This window comes from Gossypium hirsutum, chromosome A03 (assembly GCF_007990345.1).
Source record: "Gossypium hirsutum isolate 1008001.06 chromosome A03, Gossypium_hirsutum_v2.1, whole genome shotgun sequence".
In the NCBI taxonomy this organism is placed as follows: domain Eukaryota; kingdom Viridiplantae; phylum Streptophyta; class Magnoliopsida; order Malvales; family Malvaceae; genus Gossypium; species Gossypium hirsutum.
Window position 1 is genome coordinate 84,708,906 of NC_053426.1, and position 7,404 is coordinate 84,716,309.

The 7,404-nt window shown below is 37.0% G+C and overlaps 1 non-coding gene across 1 annotated transcript; it reads left to right on the forward strand.

Annotated features, from left to right (window-relative positions):
* The first annotated feature begins 1,557 nt into the window (after nucleotides 1-1,557).
* Nucleotides 1,558-1,664, forward strand: LOC121226311 (small nucleolar RNA R71). Its single transcript, XR_005924158.1, has one exon. It is a non-coding gene; the product is annotated as a small nucleolar RNA R71 (small nucleolar RNA).
* Nucleotides 1,665-7,404: the final 5,740 nt, after the last annotated feature.

The window sequence follows — 7,404 nt, forward strand, 5'->3', positions numbered from 1 at the left end:
AATTGTATGATAAACATTTAACTTGTTCTTAATTATGTGTTCTTAATTCTTGTTTTGATATCCCAGGATATTGATTCAAGATAAGCTCTTATTCAGAGGAGGAATAAACCCTGTCTAAGAGTACATTTGTCATAATTAAGCGGAGTTGATTGCGCGCCTAGACATAAGGTGACAAGATTGTGCCGGATTAGTGTGAAACCTAATAAGGGGATCCATAGATCGAGTTAATGCAACCATAGGGTGTTAATTAGAGAAAGGTCTCAATTATTCAATCTAGGGATTAGACGTTATTAGTCTTAAATAGGGATAATAACATAACTTATGGATCTCTACGAAACAAGTTAAATGAATAAATCATCCGATTCGGAACCAGAATAACAAGTGCAGTCTAGGTGGATTTTTCCTTAGGTATTGTCTTAATTCAATCGATTTTCTCAAAAGCAATTCCCCAATTCTATTCTCTATGAGTTTTTAGTTTAGATAATTAGTTAGTTAAAACAAAACCTCTTTATTCCTAGGCTAAATAATAAAAAGGCAGTCATTACTAGTACTTTTAGTTCCTTTGGGTTCAACAATCCAGTCTTGCTAAAACTTTACTACTATTCGATAGGTACACTTGCCTACATCGCGATAATAGTTAGTTTCAAGAACGATTAATTATAAATATTTAAAACCTATCACAAAATCATGTGATCATTTGGCACGGCCTAGACACACGGGCTAGCACATGGGCGTGTGGTCGACCATGTGACCCAAGTCAGTAACCTCTCCAGTTTTCCCACGGCCATGGCACACGAGCGTGTCCTCGGCCTTGTGGTACAAGTTAGTATGTATGCCCTATTTTCACACGGCCTGTGACACGGGTGTGTTTGGTGGCTGTGTGAGGCACACAGCCTGTTCACACGGACGTGTGACCCTTTAATGTTTAAAAATTTTCTAAGTTTCCAAAAGTTTGTATATGTTATCGGTTTAGTCCTGAACCACTTCTAAACATGTTTTAAGGTCTCGTAGAGCCTTATAAGAGACAATGTGAATGATTTGAATGGATTTTATATATGAATGCATAAATGTATATGTTTTATATGTGAATGATGTGTATTGATCGGTAATGCCATGTAACCCTATTCTGGCGACAGATACGAGTTAGGGGTGTTATAATTATTCCAGTCGAAATTATCCATATAACACACAAATGATGGATTTGATAGGCATTCATTGAACACATGGTCTTCACCACAATAAACACATGATAGTTTAGCTGATTTTAATTCTTGGACTTCAGTTGGATTTTTCTTTGTTTTAATCATATTAGTCAAAGAAGATACTTGGGCTGTCAATGTAGTGATTGCATCCAACTCCATAATACCAGCAGCTCTCTTGCCCGTTCCAACTCTTATGGTAAGATATTGATAATCATTGTTGGAAATCTTTTCCAAAATCTCATGTGTTTTATTATAAGATTTATCCAACAAAGTACCATTGGCTGAAGCATCAACTACCATCCTCGTATACACATTCAACCCATTATAGAATATCTCCATCTGAATCCATTGTTGGAATCCATGCATCGAGCTTTTTCGAATTAAATCTTTGAATCGTTCCCAAGGTTCATATAGTGTTTCATCCTTCAATTGCTGAAAATATGTGATGTCATTTCTAAGCTTGGCATTCATATTCGAAGATTATATCATAGCAAAAACCTTTTGCAAAGATCATCTATGATGCCACTATTCCCGATGGCAAAGCATTCAGTTATGCTCTCGCTCGATCTCTTAAAGAATATGGAAATAGTTTAAGTCGTAGAGCATCTTCAAGTACACCCTGCTGCCTAAACGAGTTATAAACCTCTAGAAAAAGTCGTAAAAGTAGTCTTGGATCTTTAGTGGGCAGTCCACCAAACTATCCTACTTTTTGTAACATCTAAAACATTAATTATTTCAGCTCAAACTATTGTGCTTGTATTTGTGGTCTGACTATCCCAGGATTCAGGTCGTCCAAAATTGGCACAACATGCTCTTGGGTTATTCTATCTCTATCACCTATCACCCCACGAACATGAGGATTAGTGCCCTGCCCATTCAAATTATCATTCATACCAAGTATCACCCTACAAACAGGGGGATTAGCATCTTGACTATTCAGATTATCATTGAGGCCAGGATCATTCCCGTTCCTAACCATTTTTCTTAGTTCTTTCCACCTTTTTCATAAAGTTATTTCAATCTTTGGGTCAAAAGAATATTCTTTGTTAACAGGAATGTCTTTTCTCATACACTGATGGAAAATCTGTAGAAATTGATTATAACTAAGTTAAATAAAACTAATGGAATTAAGTAAAATAACCAAACCAAATTACACCAAATTGTGGATCCCCGGCAACGATGCCAAAAACTTGTCGTATGTGAATATGATATGCAATTTGTGGAAGTATACATGTTGAATCAAGTAATAAAGTGATAAGTGAGATCGTCTCCACAAGGATCGGCTTAGGTACAGAAATGGTGAAGTTATGATAATGATTAATGTTACGGCAAAATCGAGTTAATTACATAGTGATAAATTAAAATAATAAGGATGAGTGCGAAATGTATACTAGCTAATATTGGAAAATGCTAACGCAAAGCAAGAATAAAAATGCAACCACCATTATGAGAATAATTACGTCAATAAAATGCGAACAAATAAATAATTAACAAATAATGTTATGGCAAAGATGCTACGGCAACGGATTGAAAGCCTACGATATTGATTTGGAAGGTTGGGACTACTAAGAATCTGTCCTTACTTTCAGTAATTCCTCAACATAATTGTACTTAATCTACTACTCAGAAGAGACCTAAAGTGACCTACTTCTTTCAATAGCAAGGTCTCAAGTTACCTAGCCTTTGTCTATAGGCCTTATCATAATACCCTGCACTGTTTTTTCTTCATTCTACACAAATGTTGCTTTATGTCTAGAGGCTGCTATGAGTATTTAGTCAAACACTCACTTGTATAATTCAATTTTGGTCCAACTATTCCAACCTTTTTCAGAATTTGATTCAATTTATGGGCATGTTGCACATTCATCTACGTTTAGAGAATAACACACATTTAGAAAAAAAAACAATTGAATGAAGTAGAGATTAAATAAAATATATGCTTCAACCATTAAAGAAAATAAAAGTTTTCATCTTGTAATTCCAACCCTATAAGATTTAGCTCATAGGTCAATGATTAAAATTCAAGTTTCTAATAACATCCAACGTCTTTTTGATCAAATTAATTCATGGAGAACAGAATAAGAAATAATGGAAGAACTTAGGAAGATGGTTGTCGCCAAATAAATCCTCAATCCAAGAACACAACTTCATGTGATGGCTGAGAGTTTGGTCTCCCCTTTTCGTCTCTACTTAGCCATTACCCTCAATTGTTGCCTCTAGATCTCTACAGTTAGGGCTTCCTTCTTCGGCTTTTTTAGGCTTTTTCTTCCTCAAATAGCTCCAACAACCCACGATATCTTCTCATCTTTTTAAGCAAGTTTTTCTGTTACAAGTAGAGTTGGGTTGAAACTAGTATGCACTGAATGTTAACTCGGTCATCTTCCTAAATTGCCATGGCATACAAGATGGCAACCTATCCAACCTTTTACCCCGGCAAACCTTCACTCCTCTATTTCTTTCTCCATATTCTACACCTACCAAACCACCAAACACAACCCTTCATCATGCAATTAAAAGTATCTAACACATAAACATAGTCCAAGCTCCTAATGCAAATGATAAAAATACTAATAAAATATCCTAAAATGCCACTAAGTGTACCTAAGTACAAACATTTAACTAGGTCTAAAGGCATGAAATATAACTCTTTTCAAGAGTTATGACTTTCCTCTTCTTGTAATGTACGAATTATTGGAGTCATCCATGTCACCTCTTGATCCAAGCTAAAAATTTATGGGATTTTGTATCTTGGGGTGTCTCTATATTCCAACAAAATTTTTCCTTTTTATTCAATGACAATCAAGGATGCCAACTTAGATAAAGCATCTACGTGCATGTTATCTTTCCTTGAGAGTTGTTTCACATGTATTTTGTTGAATCTTGCAAGTAGTTGTGTTGTAATTGAATGATACTTCTTCAAAATTGACTCATTCACCTTATATTCACCACTCATCTATTTTTCCACTAACTAAAAACATGTATGCACGACAAGGTCCCTCATCCTAAGTTGGCAAGCTAATTCTAATCCTGCTCTTAGAGTTTCATATTCTGTTGTATTGTTGGATGTTTGAAAACTAAAAAATAGCCCTACTATCACTCATTCTCACTAGTATCCACTAGGACTACCCAGGCCCTAATCTCGTCTTTATTGCAGAACAGTAAACATAGACTAACCATATTTTTAAACTATCAGTCGCGTTTACATCCTCCTACTTGACTAATAGGCTTTTCAAAAGAACATTCAACAATAAAATTAGCTAGTATTTGCCCATTTATTATAGTTCTCAGTGCATACTCCACACCAAACTCAGCTAACTCGATACTCCACTTCGTCAACCTTCCTTATGTGTCAGTTTTAAAAAATATATATTTTATAGGTTGATTTGTCATGACGACAACAAGATGGGCCTGGAAGTAGGGGCACAGTTTGCGAATTGCAACAATCAGAGAAAAAATAAATTTTTCATTTTTCGATACCTTAGTTCGCCATTTTGCAACACCTTACTAACGTAGTACACTGGGAACTAGCGAACATCTTCTACTCTAACCAAGATAGTTGCAACCATTTCCTCCAAGGTAGTCAAATATAAGTAAAGGGTTTCTTCCACTCGTGGTGACATCAAGAGCGGTGGGGACATGAGGTACGACTTTAGCTTTCAAAGGTCACTTGACATTCTTCGATCCATGAAAAAGTAGTGTGCAAGGCTTTAAAGAAGGGTAATCATTTATCTACCATTCGTGACACAAACCTATTAAGTGCGACCACTCTTCCTATCAAACACTGCACATCATTTATCGTCTTTGGATGGGGTATGTCTAGGATGGCACGAATCTTTTCTGGGTTTGCCTCAACTCCTCTTTCTGAGATCATGAAACCTAAAAATTTACTAGATTTTATACCGAAAGCACATTTGTCCAGTTTAATGTCATGTTATAAGCTTGTAACTTAACAACTGCTTCAGTCAAATTCTGTACATGCTCACTGAGAGTAAGACCTTTTACTAGCATATCATCAACATAGACCTTAACGCTTCACCCAATATGCTCCCTAAAATTTTGTTCACCAACCTTTGGTAGGTCACGCCTGTGTTTTTCAAGCCAAAAGGCAAAACAAGGTAGCAGAATAACCCTTCCTTGGTAATAAAAGTTATCTTCTCCTGGTCTTCTAGGGCCATGGCTATCTGATTATATCTACAAAAAGAGTCCGTAAAATTCATGAATTTATTGCCCGAGGATGCATCGACCAACCTATCAATCGAAGGTAGGGGAAAGTTATCCTTAGGGCAGGCCTTGTTAAGATTGGTGAAGTCGATTCACATTCTCCACTTGCCATTGGCCTTCTTCACCATTACAATGTTTGAAACCCAGTCAGGATACTTAACCTCCCTAAGGAACCCTAATGATAACAACTGTCCAACCTCCTATCTCACGACTTTAACAACCTGTGGAGCAAATATTCTTCTCTTCTGTTTTACTGGCTTAGCTTCGAGAAAGACATTTAACCTATGAACAATCACTTGAGGGTCTACTCTTGCCATATCTACAGCTAACCAAAAAAAGATATCAACATTTTCCTTTAAGCACCACATTAAACTATCTTTTTCCTCACTTGCCAATGCAGTTGAAATTTTAACCACTTTGTCTTTATCATCATAAAATAATTGTAAAGTTTCCATGACTTCTGTTGCCTCTGGCTTTTTATCCAAACTATCCAAATCTAGCAATTGACCATATGTGCTTATTTGTTGTGACCTTTGCCCTTACTGACCTGCTCGCGTGTTTACTTCACCGAAAGCATATGGCACTGCCTAGCTGTTCTTTGATCTAACAACCTGTACCCTACTCCTGTTCGCGTAAGGAATTTTAACATCATATAAAATATTGCCACCATCATCTTCGTCATCCTCATAATGGGTCATCCAAAGATAGTATTATAATCCATAAGATGATCCACTATAAAAAAATTGGACATACTTCGTTGTAGCATGCTCACCATCTCTTATGGTAACTGGCAAAGTAATGCAACCCTTCACTTCGATAGAGTGGTTCATAGAATCGTACAACAGCCTTTGCCTCTTCAATGCTTGCTATTTTAACCCCATCTTTTGGTATGCTTCCCATGTTAGTACCTCAACCACACTTCCACTTTCCACAAGTATTCTCTTGACTTCAAAACCCGCAATCGTTGCAAAAAACAACCATTGGGTCATTTTCTTCCTCATCACACACCAACTCTTCATCCTCGTTACTAAAATCAACATTTTGCTTCCCTAGTTGACACAATATTTTGGGTGTATTAACTAACATTACGCTCCTTATGTGAGCCTTCCTCTTTGCATTGGATGTCATCCAGTCTTCATTTATGCTCACAATTAGTGTATCGTACCTCTTACCTTCTACTAACCCATGGCCTTAGCACGTGAAATTTAGCCCTGTTGGGTAGTACCTTGAGCTACAAATTCAACGAGCTCGTCATTTCTCGTTGTTTCTTCAATAATGTCTTTCAAAGAAAAACAATCTTCAGTCGTGTGTCCCCCATCATTATGGAAAACACAGATATCTCTTAACTTTGACCATCTTGCACTTGGCCTCATAGGGGAAGGGGTGGAGAGGATACCCAAGCTTTTCACCTGATTCAAAATATAAGCACGACTAGCATCCAGGGGGTATAGGCTTCAAACTTACCATGGGGGATGTACCTCCTCATGCGCTCCGATTGGGCTCTTTGAGACGCCTTATGTGGCTCATTTTTTTATTGTACTCCTCTACTGCCTTTCATTCTATACACGCAAAGACTGATGAAGTGGCCTTTGTCTGGTGTAAGCCTCATCTTTTTTTTGAATTGCCTATCTTCCCTCTAGGCTGTGCCGCATACTGCTCTTTTTATCTCTTCTGCTTCTGCAAACATGTGAGCCCTTTTATCCAATTCACCAAACTTTGGGGCATATTGCTAGTGAAGGAATATTGTACATGCTTGTGCAGTATTCCTATAATAAAAGTATAAATAGCCCATTGATCCTCAAAGTTCTTTGTGTATAGTGTTACCACGTGGAAATGTTTTACATATTCTTGTAGGGACTCTCCTTCCCTCTACTTCATAGATATTAAACCTTTGAGAGTGCTCATATTGTCCTGGGTGCTTCCAAAAACATCTGACCTAACTGAGAAAACTTCGAAAAGACCTCTAGGGTAGAGACAAGTA